We start from the raw sequence: 17,715 nt of genomic DNA on the forward strand, positions 1-17,715 counted from the left end.
CTCGTTCCAGCGTCGGCACCACTCCATCTTCCGCATCCTCTGCAGTGACTGTTCAGGTCAGAGGGCGCGATGACATATTACTGTGTGCGCCATCCTCTGTCTGAACAGTCAGTGCGGAGAGACGGGACGCTGAGGAGCAGCGACGAGAGGTGAGTATGTCTTTTCTTTTTATTGCAGCAGCAGCATTATATGTGGCACATTGTTATATGAAGCGTCTATGGGGCCATACTGAACTGTATGGAGCATTATATGGGGCATATTTGTATATGAAGCATTTATGGGGCCATCATGAACTGTATGGAGCATTATATGGGGCATATTTGTATATGGAGCATCTATGGGGCCATAATGAACTGTATGGAGCATTATATGGGGTATATTTGTATATGGAGCATCTATGGGGCCATAATGAATTGTATGGAGCATTATATGGGGGATATTTGTATTTGAAGCATCTATGGGGCCATAATGAACTATATGGAGCATTATATGGGGCATATTTGTGTATGGAGCATCTATGGGGCCATAATGAACTGTATGGAGCATTATATGGGGCACATTTGTATATGGAGCATCTATGGGGCCATAATGAACTGTATGGAGCATTATATGGGGCACATTTGTATATGGAGCATCTATGGGGCCATAATGAACTGTAGGGAGCATTATATAGGGCTATTTATATATGGGGCATCTTATGGGGCCATAATAAACTGTATGGAGAATTATATGGGGCATACTTGTATATGGAGCATCTATGGGGCTATAATGAACTGTATGGAGCATTATATGGGCATATTTGTATATGGAGCATCTATGGGGCCATAATGAACTGTATGGAGCATTATATGGGGCATATTTGTATATGGAGCATCTTATGGGGCCATAATGAACTGCATGGAGCATTATATGTGGCACATTTGTGTCAGGATCACACTCAGTCGGAGAAGCCTTTGGAAGTGGGGAATCACCAGAAATAATACACAAGACACGTCTTGTATAGTGTATCACTGGGAAGTCTCTGAAGCACGCCTGCCTTCAATGTGCTATCCCTTCTTTATATAGTTGTATCGGTAGGTTCAGTGGTTATACAAGTTTTGCATGTTTAAACAAAGAGACAAAACAGGAAAGAAAGAAAAAACAGTTTCGTGGGCGGCAGTTTCACAACAAACAGTACAAAGGCAATTCCACAGACAAGAAAAACAGGATTTCATACTATAGCTAAAATGTCCTTGAATGGACAGGTCAATATTTATCACAAATTCTTTTTTGTGGTTCATTGAGGTAACCATTTTTGTTCTGCTCTTCACATTTGTATATAGAGCATCTTATGGGGCCATAATGAACTGCATGGAGCATTATATGTGGCACATTTGTATATGCAGCATTATATGGGGCATATTTTAATATGGAGCATCTCATGGGGCCCATCATGAACTGTATTGAGCATTATATGGGGCTCCTGATTCAATATGGATACTCAAAAACACTTACCGTATATACTCGAGTATAAGCCAACCCGAGTATAAGCCGACCCCCCTAATTTTGCCACAAAAAACTGGGGAAACTTATTGACTCGAGTATAAGCCTAGGGTGGAAAATGCAGCAGCTACCGGTAAATGTCAAAAATAAAAATAGATACCAATAAAAGTAAAATTAATTGAGACATCAGTAGGTTAAGTGTTTTTGAATATCCATATTGAATCAGGAGCCCCATATAATGCTCCATACAGTTCATGATGGGCCCCATAAGATGCTCCATACAAAATATGCCCTATATAATGCTCCATATTAAATTTGCCCCATATAATGTTGCATAAAGGTTGATGGTCCCATAAGGTGCTCCACCCATTATGCCCCATAAGATGCTCCACACATTATACCCCAAGAGATACTCCACACATTGTGCCCCATAAGATGCTCCATACATTGTGGCCCCATAAGATTCTCCATACATTGTGGCCCCATACGATGCTCCATACATTGTGGCACCATACAATGCTCCATACATTGTGGCACCATACGATGCTCCATTTTGGCACCATACGATGCTCCATTGTGGCACCATACAATGCTCCATATATTGTGGCCCCATACAATGCTCCATATATTGTGGCACCATACAATGCTCCATATATTGTGGCCCCATACAAGGCTCCATATATTGTGGCCCCATACAATGCTCCATATATTGTGGCCCCATACAATGCTCCATATATTGTGGCACCATACAATGCTCCATATATTGTGGGCCCATACAATGCTCCATATATTGTGGCCCCATACAATGCTCCATATATTGTGGCACCATACAATGCTCCATATATTGTGGCCCCATACAATGCTCCATATATTGTGGCACCATACAATGCTCCATATATTGTGGCACCATACAATGCTCCACACATTTGCCCCATTTGCTGATGCTGCGATTAAAATAAAAAAAATCACATACTCACCTCTCTTCGCTCAGGCCCCCGGCACTTGCGATAGTCACCTTCCTCGTTCCATCGCTGCGCGCTGCTCTTTCTTCCATCCTGTGCACTGACTGTTCAGGCAGAGGGCGGCGCGCACACTAATCGCGTCATCGCGCCTTCTGACCTGAACAGTCACAGCCAGAGGACGGAAGACAGAGCAGCGCGCAGCGATGGAACGAGGAAGGTGACTATCGCACACTGCTCACTTCCCTGTCATACTCACCTGCTCCCGGCGCGGTCCCTGGCAGCGTCTCACGGTCAGATAGTCTCCGGGAGCCAGCGGCATCTTCCTGTGTTCAGCGGTCACGTGGTACTGCTCATTAAAGTAAGGAATATGGATGCATATTCATTACTTTAATGAGCGGTATGTGACAGCTGAACACAGGAAAATGCCGCCGGCTCCCGGAGACCATCTGACAGTGAGACACTGCCACGGACCGCGCCGGGAGCAGGTGAGTATATCACCACACCACTCCCCCCCCTCCGCTGACAATGACTCGAGTATAAGCCAAAAGAGTCACTTTCAGCCCAAAAAAGTGGGCTGAAAATCTCGGCTTATACTCGAGTATATACGGTAACCTACTGATGTCTCAATTAATTTTACTTTTATTGGTATCTATTTTTATTTTTGAAATTTACCAGTAGCTGCTGCATTTCCCACCCTAGGCTTATACTCGAGTCATTAAGTTTTCCCAGTTTTTTGTGGCAAAATTAAGGGGGTCGGCTTATACTCGGGTCGGCTTATACTCGAGTATATACGGTACTTAACAAAAAAGTGTGAAACAACTGAAATTATGTCTTATATTCTAGGTTCTTCAAAGTAGCCACCTTTTGCTTTGATGACTGCATTGCACACTCTTGGCATTCTCTTGATGAGCGTTAAGAGGTAGTCACCGGGAATGGTTTTCACTTCACAGGTGTGCCCTGTCAGGTTTAATAAGTGGGATTTCTTGACTTATAAATGGGGTTGGGACCATCAGTTGTGTTGTGCAGAAGTCTGGTGGATACACAGCTGATAGTCCTACTGAATAGACTGTTAGAATTTGTATTATGGCAAAAAAAGCAGCTGAGTAAAGAAAAACGAGTGGCCATCATTACTTTAAGAAATGAAGGTCAGTCAGTCCGAAAAATTGGGAAAACTTTGAAAGTGTCCCCAAGTGCAGTGGCAAAAACCATCAAGCGCTACAAAGAAACTGGCTCACATGAGGACCGCCCCAGGAAAGGAAGACCAAGAGTCACCTCTGCTTCTGAGGATAAGTTTAAAATAGCTGCTAGGAAACCACTGCTAAGGACAGGCAACAAGCAGAAGAGACTTGTTTGGGCTAAAGAACACAAAGAATTGGACATTGTGCTTTGGTTCGATGAGTCCAAATTTGAGATCTTTGGTTCTAACCACTGTGTCTTTGTGTGATGCAGAAAAGGTGAACGGATGGACTCTACATGCCTGGTTCCCACCATGAAGCATGGAGGAGGAGGAGGTGTGATGGTGTGGGGGTGCTTTGCTGGTGACAATGTTGGGGATTTAATCAAAATTGAAGGCATACTGAACCAGCATGGCTACCACAGCATCTTGCAGCGGCATGCTATTCCATCCGGTTTGCATTTAGTTGGACCATCATTTATTTTTCAACAGGCAATTGACGCCAACCACACCTCCAGGCTGTGTAAGTGCTATTTGACCAAGAAGGAGAGTGATGGGGTGCTACGCCAGATGACCTGGCCTCCACAGTCACCAGACCTGAACCCAATTGAGATGGTTTGGGGTGAGCTGGACCGCAGAGTGAAGGCCAAAGGGCCAACAAGTGCTAAGCATCTCTGGGAACTCCTTCAAGATTGTTGGTTGACCATTTCCAGTGACTACTCTTGAAGCTCATCAAGAGAATGCCAAGAGTGTGCAAAGCAGTCATCAAAGCAAAAGGTGGCTACTTTGAAGAACCTAGAATATAAGACATAATTTCAGTTGTTTCAAACTTTTTTGTTAAGTATATAATTCCACATGTGTTAATTCATAGTTTTGATGCCTTCAGTGTGAATGTATAATTTTCATAGTCATGAAAATACAGAAAAATCTTTAAATGAGAAGGCGTCTCCAAACTTTTGGTCTGTACTGTATATATATACCTATTCTATGTGTAGACATTTATTTATTTGTAGATTGTAAGCTCTCACGAGCAGGGTCATCTTGTGTTGCTTTAATTATTGCATTGTTAACATTGTTACTTATGACTGTTGTGTTTGGAACTGTTAAACTGTAAATCGCTGCGGAATATGTTGGCGCTATATAAATAAAGATTATTATTATTATTATTTTATCTATTCTATTCTAACCTGTCAGTGTGATTTTACTGTACTCCGCACTGAATTGCTGGCTTTTCTATAGGACACCGGTGTGTATTTCTCGCAAGTCACACTGATGGTCCTTGTGTAATCGATATTTTTCTCGCCCCCATAGACTTTCATTTGCGTATTTGTCTCGGAATATGCTGACAATTGCAGCATGCTGCGTTTTTCTCAGCCTGTTAAATACGGCCGAGAAATATACGCTGATGGGAGCTGTCCCATAGAGAAACATTGGTCTGTGTGCAATGCGTTGTTCTTGCGCCACTCCCTTGTCCGTATCCGTGTTTCTCTCTAGTGTGATGCCGGCCTAAGGCTGTGTTCACATATATCTGTTGCGTTATGATTATGTTTTTTAGCCTGATGCAACAAAGGGGATCTGAATTGAAGGCAAAAATGATGCAAAAATACCGCAGTTCAGTTGCCATCAGGCTTTTTTAACATCTACCCCTAGTCATTGGTCCAGTAATGGATCCCACTGCTCCATGAAACATGATTAGGCCACAAAACTGGCACCGGCAACAATCCTGTGGAAAAACTGATGTCCCGTATAGGTAGGAACGATCCTTCAGTATCCATCTGGTGTTTTCATTAACTGCTGGATAGAAATGATGACGCTACACCGGCAATATGTGAACGTGGCTTTAGAAACTTTGTCTTTATTAAAATGGTTCTCTGCCAACATAAAAAAAATATAGTATCACATAATACCCAAAGAAACCAGTGGCCTGTCTGTGTAATGTATGGGTGTATTTTGTCCTCCAGAAATCCAACATTAAGCATAGTCTCAGTTCTGCCAGTGACTACTGACACCTCAATGAGCTGTTCTCCCCTGTGGCTGGGGGTCTAATGAAAAAATGCTAATAAAAACCATCACAATAGCTACCATTGAGACTATACACATTAACCATTTACAATACTTAGAAAAACATTTAAATAAAATACAATTAGAGCCCTTTGTGTCACAAAAAAAGCAACAATTATAGTAGTAGTACAGAAATTAAAAAGCTAGGGCTGTTAAACTCAACATAAGGCATTTGTAAAAGCACTAGATGCGACTATGGAAGCTTTGACCATTATAAAAGCCCCTATGGTATATTTTCTATATGAAATGTAAAATAAACCATAGACACAGTACAATAAAATATTTTTTCATGGCAATCTGTTTTTTTCGGTCACTTGGTTCCGTAACTCACATTGCAGACCATGAAATCTGTGGGAAAATAGAGAACTATGAACAGTCTTGAGGCTTTTTTAGCTTGGCACCTCCTTTACTGCTTGCCAGCATTCCTGCTCTGGTCCCACGAGAGCCTTCATGCGAGGAACATGAAATATCTAGAAAGACTTTATAGACTCTTACGTTTTGGTTATTGTATTTACATAAGAAATGACATCAAATAAAATGCACTAGAAAATAAAGTATGAGATTTTTTTTTCCTTCTGTTTTCCATTTTGGCTTCCTATATAAATGCAATCACAATATCTGTAAAGGCCACTGCTTTCTGCTCTCATGCCAAGCTTGCTATCATTAGGTGTAGCACAGAATGTCCACCATTAATCATATGTATACTTTGGAGTGTAAAGGACACAAGGTCAGCACTTTCCCTGGGAATCCTATTTTTGACCTCATCAGTTTAAAGATAGAGAATAATGTCACATGCTTTGGTGTGAAATGTTTATACATTATATCTGCAGGGGGCATGTAGTAGGGTTGTCCAATTATTAGCAAGATGCCTGACAATAAATATTCCTTAACGGAACGCAGGCCATGCACTTGAGATAGCTGTCAGCCAAAGAGCTTTGTCTCCCTACTTCTCTTCATTTGGTGGAGAGCAGCATGACGCTATCAAGACACCACTGACAGCAACTAATCTTCCCTGAAAACAAATAGATTGGGCATTGAAATTCCTATATCACTTGTCATTGTGGGCTGACCTGAACAATATTCATCTAGGTGCTGTAGGAAAGCCAGGTAGGACTGTGTTAAAATCTTAGCACTGCGGGTCTTGATTAGATGTACCTGACTAGCTTTGACTAAGAACCAGGGCTGGTGTTCACTTAAAGTGTACTGGTCATCAGGATTTTGCTAAGTAAACTGAATGAATTGTCAGATTGGTGCTGTTACACTGATTAAAATGATATCTGGGGTGATGAAATCCATTTTGTGGTTGTTGTTTAATCTTTGTAGTTTCAGTTAATATGATTCTCGAGTTTTGGGGCGGGCCGGTCAGATTTTTTTTTGGTGCTTTGGCCTCATCATTATCCTTGTGGGCTTAAATGACAGGTCACTAAACCTTCAGTGACCTGCCTCCTATTTTAAAAACTGCGATAGCGCAGTTAATATTGTGGTCTTTAAAGAACAAAAACGTAACTCCAGCAAAATGGCACCGACAGCGCTGCCTGCACAGTAGCATCTATCGCTTGCATATAGATACTATTGCACATTTGCCGGTGGCGCCATTTCTTTGGAGCAAATAGCGCATTCACAGTAGCATCTGGTGGGCGGCGCTTACGCAGATTGAAAGCATTGATTGCCGATAGATGCTACTGCGCATGCGACACCGCTGGCAGCATTTTGTTGGAGCAAAAAGCAATAGATGCTATTGCACAGGCACCCCTGCCTGCGCCATTTTGCTGGAGTTAAATTTGTTTCCACCCTTTTTTGTCCGCACTCGGCATCTTGGTATAGTGATGTGTGGTTCTTTGTTCTTCCTGTTCCACTCCTCTTGTCCCCTCTGCTTAATCTAAGGTGATCTTGCCCACCTGATACATACTGCCATTTTGGTTCTGTTCTTCCTCGGTACCTACTGACTGAGTTGGTTGTAAGACACCAGCAATATGGCCAACGAAAAGTTAGTGGCACATATACACAGAAGGGCAGGGTTACTTACCACACCTCCTGGCCGAGCTTGCAGCTCCAGCTCCTTCCTAGTCAGCATTGGGTATGCAGGTTAGTAGAGGCAGCCAGAGGCTTAGTCCCAGCCCCCCCAGAGTTGCAAGGTGGATGAGGTGAGCAAGAGACGGTCGGCACAGGCAGTGTCTGAGGCCTCCTCAGAGCGGCTTTACACCCATATTGTTTCCACACACTCTTTTCTCACCAGAGCCATTTCCTACAGCGCTGTCCACTGTGTTTGGTTCTGATGTGCCAGTAGCAATGGGCAATCAGAGAAGCACTTCATCTGCTGAGGAACCTTTAACCCCTCCTGCTACACAGATGAAAGAAGGGGTTATAGCATTTCACATACAACCCCCAGCTAGTGAGGAAGCTGAAAACAATTTCTCTGATAGCCCTGAGCCCCCACTTGACAGCTCACAAGTGGAAGAATTTCCACGTACTGTCACTCCTGGTGCAGGATGGCTCCTTCACTGTCACGCTCTCTGTCTGGTTCACAAAATTCTGTTAGGCATGGGCACAGCAGAGCCACTGGACACAGACGGCACAGACATTCCTCCAGGTCATGCAGGAGCAGCCGTAGGTCGTAAGGCTCCAGATCATCTTGCTGGCATTCGCCATTGTCATCATGTGACAGTTCCAGGAGGGTCAAGGCAAGAGCATTCACTGTCTGCCGGGTCGGCCGTGCCAGTGTCAAGTCCAGATTGTGTGATTGTGAGTTCCCTGTCATCAGCTGGTGAGCTTAACTTCACTGGTTGTCGGGATTCCAAGTGTAAAGAAGGTGGAATTATCACCAGCCATTAGGGCTTTGCTGTTAAAATTACAATAGTCAAAACCTTTGCCCCAATTGACTCAACCACTTGTAGTAGCACCAAGAGCTGGTCTCCACAAGGATGCTTTTTTTTTGCAGTATCAGCTTGCTAGGGGCCCACGTTGATGATGAGACAAAAGAAAAAATCTGGTCTAACCAATACGTAGATACTTTGTCTTTGATCTCAGTCACCCAACATATGGTCAATAAAGAGCAGAGACCAAATACGGACAGAACTTTTGATAGACAACGTTAGGTGGCCAGGACTATCAATAATTGGATTCAAGTCTTCGCAGTGCTAGGTTGTATTACAGGGCAGCAGCACCCTGATTGCTGCTCTGAACTGTTTATTTATATGGATTCAGTTTATAGTGCACAAAAAATCACATGGTGGTACCGCCTGGTCCAAGTACTATGAAGAGTTCTGTAGGTGCTTGGCTTTGCAGCCATATATTGTGTGGGAGGTAAAAGCCACAGACATGTGGCTTCGGCTTATAATATGTCAAAAGATGCCACCCTTTCAATACGCGACAGCTGTTCCTTCCTCTCGGAGCAGTGGCCATGCGAAGACCAAGGGCATGTTTGCTCTTTGAAGAGGGTCATTGCAGGTTCTACGACTTGTGCAAATACAAACACGTATGCTCTGCCTGCGGAGGTCAGCACCTAGCAGTCCAATGCAACAAACCAGGTAAGGCAATCAGCAGGTCAGTAGGTTCCTCTAAATCGAAAGACTCAGGTGAGTGTGGTTGAGATTTCCCTATGGCTAGACCGGTATCCCAATAAATCAGCAGTGGCGGAATTGCGTGTCGGTTTTACTTTTGTTTTATTCATTCTTTTCTTTTATTCCAGTGAGCCATTCTTTGCTCGCATTTTAAAATCAGCCAGCGAGAACCCAGCCATCATAAAAGAAAAAACTGTGAAAGAAGCGTCCTTGGGCTGCTTAGAAGGCCCTTTCTTGATCCCTCCTTTTCCCCAACCTGAGGGTATCTTCAATTGGTACTGTCCGCAAAAAAGAGATGAGTAAGTTTCGTTTGATTCATCATCTGCCTCATCCAAGAGGCAGATTGGTAAATGGAAGCATATCTAAAGAGGATGCATTGGTCGCTTATGTGATATTCTACAGGGCGGTTTCATTAGTCCATGAAGCTGGCCCTGGGGTGCTTATGGCAAAATCGGACATCGAGTCAGCTTTCTGCCTCCTCCCGTTACATCCAGATTGTTACCACTTATTGGGCTGCTATTTAGATGGGGGTTTTTCTATCATGATACCTGCTTGCCAATGGGATGCTTAATATCATGCCATTACTTCGAGTTATTCAGCTCCTTTTTGAAATGGGTGGTACGCTATGAAACTGGGTCCAGAGCAGTCATACATTACCTGGACAATTTTGTATTCTTTCCCTTCCCTGAATACCAGTTTGTGTCAATTTCTCCTTGATTCTTTCAGCCATCTAATGCAGCATTTCGGTGTCCCACTTTCCGACGAGAAAACAACCCGTCCTACATGTCGTTTGTCCTTTCTGGGCATAGAGTTAGATTCTGAAGAAATGGTTTTTAGACTTCCGTCTGACAAGATGGAAAAATTAGAGAGCTTGGTTTCTAATCTGTTTAAAAGGTAACGTTGAAACAAATGCAGGTCCTGGGCTTACTTGCCTTCGCATGCCGAGTTAGACCTATGGGTCTTGTTTTTTTGCAGCGGCTACTCCTATCAACAAAGAGCGTTATTAGGCCTGAGCATCACATTCGTGTTACAAAGTCCATGAAGCGTGATCTTGATGTGTGGCAGTACTTTTTGAGTGAGTGTAATGACCTTACTTGCTGTCAGACAGTGGATGTATCAAACAGCAAATTATAACTGTTCACTAATGCTTCAGGATCAGTTGGCTTTGGGGCTATCCATGGCTTTGAGTGGTGCTCCGCTAGGTGGCCAGAGAATGGGTTATTACTGGTTTGTGCATAAACATCATATTCCTGGAGTTATTGTCGATTGTAATGGCAGTTGAACTTTGGGACCCTGAGACAAGAAGACAAATTTTTGTTTTTTGGACTGACAATTTGGGAGTTGGTCACAGCATTAATAACACCACTTCAACTTCTCTTCCCATCTTTGTTTTGCTTAGGCATTTGGTTTTTCGTTGTTTCCATTTTAATATATGGTTCTGCTCTCGACATGTACCAGAAGTTAAAAATGTTCATGCTGATGTCCTTTGTCCTTTGTTGCCTCATGCCAGAGACATCAAAAAAGGGCAAGACATGCCCCCAGCAGCTATGGGACATACAGATGAATATTGAATGACCAGTCAGTAAAGGATATTATTATTATTGTAACGGTCACCGTACATATGAAACAAGTAATCCAAACCCACAGATTTTGATGGGAGCAGCCAACTCTACTATATGCTCTACTATATGGTCAAAAATATTATAGTTAGACACCGTGACAGTACAGATAGCATCTGTTCTGTCCATGCCAGGAAAGGGGCAATGTGGTTTGTGTTATGCATTGAAGTTTAGTACAGCAGTGTTGGTTTGCTGTGTTATATAACACCATCTAGTGGCGGTTAAATTTATAATCTGTCCCTTAGTCACAATTAGAGTGTTGCATTGTGGGATTGCACCAAGGTATCATGGGATAGAGAAACTCCATTTTTTCTCTGTGTACTACCCGGGACACACGTTTATCTGCTGTGTTGGAACTACCTCACTTAGTTGCCATCCTGGTAAAGTTTATCCGGAAAGATTGTTATCCCTGTTCTTGCAATGTAGTGTTGTACAGAATGCGATTAACTGTATAGCAGCCAGTACATAAGAAATGTGATTATCAGAGACTTAGGCTAGTTTCACACTAGCGTTAACTGCAATACGTCGCAAATGCGTCGTTTTGCCGAAAATACGCATCCAGCAAAAGTTCTTGCTGGATACGTTTTTTCGTCATAGACTAACATTAGTGACGCATTTGCGACGCATTGCAAAATGTCGCGTCCGTTTTGCGACGCTTGGGCGTGTGGTAGCGGACCGTCGGGAGAAAAAAACGTTACATGTAACGTTTTTTGCTCCCGACGGTCCGCTTTTTCCGACCGCGCATGCGCGGCCGGAACTCCGCCCCCACCTCCCCGCACATCACAATGGGGCAGCGGATGCGTGGGAAAAATGCATCCGCTGCCCCCGTTGTGCGGCGGAGACCACGCTAGCGTCGGGAACGGCGGCCCGACGCACAGCGACAGGTTGTTCCCGACGCTAGTGTGAAAGTAGCCTTATTGTATGTAGTTATATACACAAGTTGCATCATACTGTATACTTTCTTGTTAGTTGTAAAGTATCAGCTGTGCTATTATTTGGCCCAATACTTATTTGTGTCATTTGTATTCTTATAGTTTTACCGCGCATATGTTTACCAATAAACAAGTTAGGCCGGTTTCTTCCTCAAATATCCGCATGCGTTGTTTATTCCTATATTTAACATTAGGGACGCATGCGTCTGCGATCGTTCGCGTTTTGCCGCATTTGACGACGCATGCGTCGTTTCGTCATCTGCGGTTTGTCGCGGAAATGCAACATGTAGTAATATTTAGAGGTGTCAATTTGCCGCCTGGAAACGTATGCGGTCGATTGCGTAAGGAATGCGCCAAAAAAAACGTATTGCTGTCTATATGAACGCATGCGTTCACAAGGACATGCGTTTGCTTGCGTTTGTGAACGCATGCGTTGCACCAGAGAAAAATATGTCTGGACACTGATAAGCCACCCCCCACATACAAGGTGATAAACGGAGGGAGTGGACATTTGCAGCTCACTACTCAGCAGACAGCCAAGCAGAGCAGACAGACCACAGCACCTTGGAGCAAACAAGCCTCTGAACAATGTGAGTATATCCTAGCCAATGCCTTTATTTTCTATTTTCTGTCTCTACATGTCCTAATTTCTGCCATTTCTTTCTTTCTGCATGCATCAGAATGTCTTCTTCTTCTGATGAGGAGCAACGTCCTGGGCCTTCTGAAGTAGAACATGTCAGTGAAGTGAGTACTCACCTCCACAGATTGGTAAGTATTCACTGTCACATCTACACATATGACAATTTTTAGTTTTTCATTTTTTTAGAGCACTTCTTCTACTGCGGCAGAGACTGGGCAGGAGCAGTGGGGTCACGGTCGGGTGGCAAGGCGGCACCGTGTACGTATACAAGGCTAACAGTTTACTGTATCCTCACTTTAGTATTCTTGAATCTTCCTTTCTTTACATTCCTATTTCTTTACATTTTTCTTCTGGAATCCTTTTGTATCTTGACTTTCCTTATTCATGCCATTTCTCAGCCTCTGTTTTCTTTCTTTTCCTTATGTTAATGTATCCAACATTAATATCTTTATTTAATTTTTAGGTTCCAGAACGGGATGAACACCTCATAGAAAATGACCTCCTCATCTCCCTGGTCCAGGAGCACTCGGACAACGTGACGATCCGGCGCCTATGGAATGAGGTGGCCAAAGAGATGTGGGATGGCTGGGACAACGCCCCGACTCGGGTCCGAAATGCTTTTGGTAAGTATTGCAATGCAGTGTGAAATATTGCCTTGCGCTGGTGTGTACTCCAGAGGACAGAGAATGAACTTCAATCCAATATTGCAGCCAGCATGCAGCCAGCGGGTAAGGAAAGGGTGAATCAAACACCCGAAAACCCCGCCCATATGACCCAAAACTGGTCCCGCCAAATTCAGGTGACAGGTTCCCTTTAATCTCTTCATTCTGCTTAGTCTGTGTCTAGTGTTGCAGACTGAAGAGAAAATGGTGGCAATACCATGCAAAACTATACTCTACAGGTCAGGTGGCCAAAAACTCATTAGTTGGGACGCCTGACCTGGTGAGTAGAGAATTGCATTGTATAGCCTCCTTTTTCTCTTCTGTGTACATAATCTATTTCACACAAACTCAAGGGACGATGGCGGTCATACACGGCATATCTATGCTCACCTGCATGTCAGAAATAGTGAATTCATGAGGCTGTTATATGTGCATCATGAATTCATTATTTCTGACACCTGACTTGATGAGTATAGATCTGTTTTGTATGACAGCCATTGTCTCTTCAGTCTGTGTCCAATGGATACTGCATAGCAGAACAGAATCAGGACGCAATGACGTCAACAACCTTATCACTAAAACCACATGGCTGCCGTCACACTAGCAGTATGTGGTCACTATTTTATATTGGTATTTGTAATCCAAAACAAGGAGTGGAACTATTAGAGGAAAAGTATAATATTAGCATATCTAGTACTTCAGCCTTCATCACCCACTCCTGGTTTTGGATTACAAATACTGATAATAAATACAGACCAAATACTGCTATTGTGAGGACAACCTCGGTTTATAGAGGAAATACAAATGAGACACGGTCAAGACAACAAAAAAAAGTTTATTAACGAGAAACATTAGTAACATGTAAGAAAATAACTGGTACAGATAAAATAACAACAGGACATTTACACCTCATTGTCCTGCCATGACTTACGTCCAATATCTGAATAAAAAAAGGCAGCAAATTAGTCCCGCATGTGGCCAACATCAGCTGTTGACCGCAGCGGGTGATGCTGGTAATCGAGTGGGTGTGCAACTGGTTCATCCAGTTCAATGTTGGGCCGCTCCTTAGCCATAATGTAATTGTGCAGAACCACACAGGCTTTGACCACCTCGTCGACTGTCTCCATTTTTAGATTTATGGCTGATGCAAGAATGCGCCATTTTGAGACTAGAATCCCAAAGGTACACTCTACAGTTCTTCGTGCCCTGGTCAGTCTGTAGTTAAAGATCCTTTTAGTGTGGTTCAAGTCACGACTGGAATATGGCTTCAGTAGGTTTTCGCACATCTGAGAGGCCTCATCCCCAACCATAACAAATGGCATCGGTGGACCTTGAGTGTTGGGGAGAGGTTGTGGCCGTGGAAAATTAAAATTTTTGCCATACACACGGCGGCCCATATTCAAGTTCTTGAAAGTCTGGGAATCGTTGCCACGGCCAAAAGCTCCAATGTCCACGGCGATGAAGCGACAGTCCGCATCGGCTATTGCCATGAGCACAACGGAAAAATATTTTTTATAGTTGAAGTACTCCGATCCTGTTCTGGCTGGTTTGATAATGCGGATTTGCTTTCCATCCACCGCTCCCAAACAGTTGGGGAAATCACACACACTCCAGAATTTTTCCGCAATTCCAATCCACATGTCCAAGGTAGGTAGGGGTATAAACTCATCCCTGAATACATTCCACAAAGCCCGGCAGGTGTCCGAAACTATTCCCGACAGAGTGGATATTCCAAGCCGGTATTGGAAATGGAGGGATGATAAACTCTCTCCAGTTGCCAGAAATCTGGAAGAAAATAATTAATTAAGAAAAATTACAATCAGTTCTATTTAAGGTGTGGTTATGCTAAAGACAGAAAGGAAAATACCAAACAAAGAAAAACATGTTAGTACACCCAAAATTAGCACTGGCATTGGTTTACATTTCTTACGTACCTTAATGTAACCAGCAGACGTTCCTCTGGTGGAATCGCTCTACGGAGCTGGGTGTCCTGTCTCCGTATGGCTCCATGAACATGAGCAAGCAAATCCAGGAACGAGTCTTGCGACATCCTTGTGTATTCCAGGAATTTGTCCGGGTTGGTATTAAGCTCGCCATACAGCGTGTGATAGGCCCCACGTCTCTCACGTAATTCAATAATGGGGTGTCTCCAAAAACACCTACGCCGTCTCCTTCTCCATCTTTCGCGATTTCTGTCTTGCTCCCAAGCAAATGCACAGGCAAGAAACAGCTTGATGCTTAAATCCAGGTTGAAATAAAAGCTCTCCATGCGAAGATCCATCATGACACAGGAAACAGTAGCACACTGTTAAGATTTCAGCAGTCCTATGGTCTATATATAGAAATCCCATAATACATGCCCTCTGTAGTCACATTGGCGGTGTCTGTTTATCTAGTTATTTCTCCTGTAAAATTTGTCACCATGCGCACCAAAAACGCAAACGCAGAAAAAAACGCTTGGAAAAGCATGCAAACACGGTGTTATTTTAACCGCATGCGTTCCCGCATGTGTCTAAAAAACGCTGCGTTTGTACGCGTTTATATGCATTTTTTCCAGCATTTGCGGATGCGGATTAAACGCTGCGGATTCTAACGCAAATGTGAAACTAGCCTTAGACTACACAGAACAGTCTGCTTATTTTGGAGACAGAAGTGGTTTATGCCATATGTTGGATCACACACCGTATCAGCATGTATGAAGACAGAACAGCATCTGATGCCGAATAAGAGTATTGGTTCTTCTATTCCCTGAAGAGATTATGTGGTCGGGAAGGAGATGAGTACATATATAATTTAGAAATGATCGGAGGCTAGAAAAGTTAAATGCACTGAGACTGACCATTGGGGTATAGGACTCTTATTGGTCATGTAATAGTGGATACCTTATTTGACTAACTGAGGCCATATGAGGATAGAACAAAGGCTTTACAAGGTCCAGTGTTTGCTTTAAAATTTCTTTATAGCCCCAGCCCAATGAGGAAGCCTGTAGAGGCAAAACTTGGGGTGGTTATGAACCTATTTTATATACTTTAGTGAAATTTTGTATACATCATTGACAATACGTTCCCTGAACCATGGACTGCAGCCGTGGTGCTTAGGATAGTCTAGTACCAATAATGTGTTTGGAATAATTAGCAGAATGGGTAGGATTTGCTAACCTACGAATCCGAATGCATATATAATCAATGCACGATCACTTTGGATAATTTTAAAATTTATAGACCTTTTTTACATTTAATTGAATAAAAGTTATGTTTTAGTACATCCCTTATAGATAGTGTTTATTTACCCCTTTAATTCATTAAGTGGCGAATGCCTCTAAATGAAATAGGCACATCATACCCTAGCGAAACCATTCATTTAGACTAATGTGAAAAGCCCCTGTCTTAATGAATATACATATAGTCTATAAAAGTCTCTCTGCTTACAGAATTCCAAACCACCTGGCACTAATATCAGCACAGAAACTGTGCGCCAGGAGCTTCATGGCATGGGTTTCCATGGTTAAGCAAACCTTAGACCACAAAGCACAATGCCAATCTTTGGATAGAGTTGTGTAAATCATGGACCACTGGACTCTAGAGCAGTGGAAACATGTTTTGTGAAGTGACAAATAATGCTTCTATAATTGGCAGTGTGATGGATGAGTCTGAGTTTGGCAAATGTCAGGAGAATGTTATCGATCTGTCCACATTGTGTCAGTTTGCCAAACTGTAAAGTTTGTAAAATTTGGCAGAGGAGGAATAATAATAATTTGGGGATGTTTTTCAAGGGTCGGCCTGGGCCTCTTAGTTCAATTGTAGCAAAATAAATGCTTCAGCATACCAAGACATATTGGACAATTGTGTGCTACCAACTTTGTGGGAACTTTTTGTGGCAAGCTCTTTTCTGTTCCAGCAAGACTGTGCCACATACCACAAATCAAGGTCCATAAAGGTAAGGTTAGGTGAATGTTGTGTGGAAAACTTGACTGGCTGCACACAAAACCCTGACCTCAACCCCATTAAAAACCTTGCGGATAAGTTAGAACAGATATTACTAGCCAGACTCTTTTGCTCCACTATGACGGCTGCAATGGTGGTGTATCTTGGGTGTCAGCGCGCGTGCGCCGCTTACCGGCTACATTTCCGGTTTGCCGGATATATAAACTGAAGAGACTGATCGTTTGTTAACCCCTTTTGAAAAAGCTGAAACGCGAAACGCGCGTCGGGGCTGTGGGGCGAGGTGGGGACATTCCCCTGACCATAATGGGTAAGCATATATCTTATATCTTATCCGGCTTACATTTTACTGATGCACTGCGAGTTTCCTCTGATTGTCAAAAGACAGTGGGCCGTTGTATAGATTGTGTGTTATATATTTGCTTCCCTGGGATGCATTGCGCTGTCCTCCCCGAGTCTCGCTTATCTTCAGATTTCCTCCGTTCAAATCTCTTGATGCATGTAGCATATACATGTTAATTTGGAATACTTTTTATGTGATTTTTTCAATAAATGAACTTATTATAAATTTCTATTATGTTGTTTGGGAAAATCTTGCTCTATTTTTCTTTGCTTATAAAGGCCCCTGTATGTGTGCGTTATCTCGTTGCACATGCTAGCAAGGGCCGCAGTGGCCCACGTC

The sequence above is a fragment of the Ranitomeya variabilis genome, chromosome 3 (genome assembly GCF_051348905.1).
Source record: "Ranitomeya variabilis isolate aRanVar5 chromosome 3, aRanVar5.hap1, whole genome shotgun sequence".
Taxonomy (NCBI): domain Eukaryota; kingdom Metazoa; phylum Chordata; class Amphibia; order Anura; family Dendrobatidae; genus Ranitomeya; species Ranitomeya variabilis.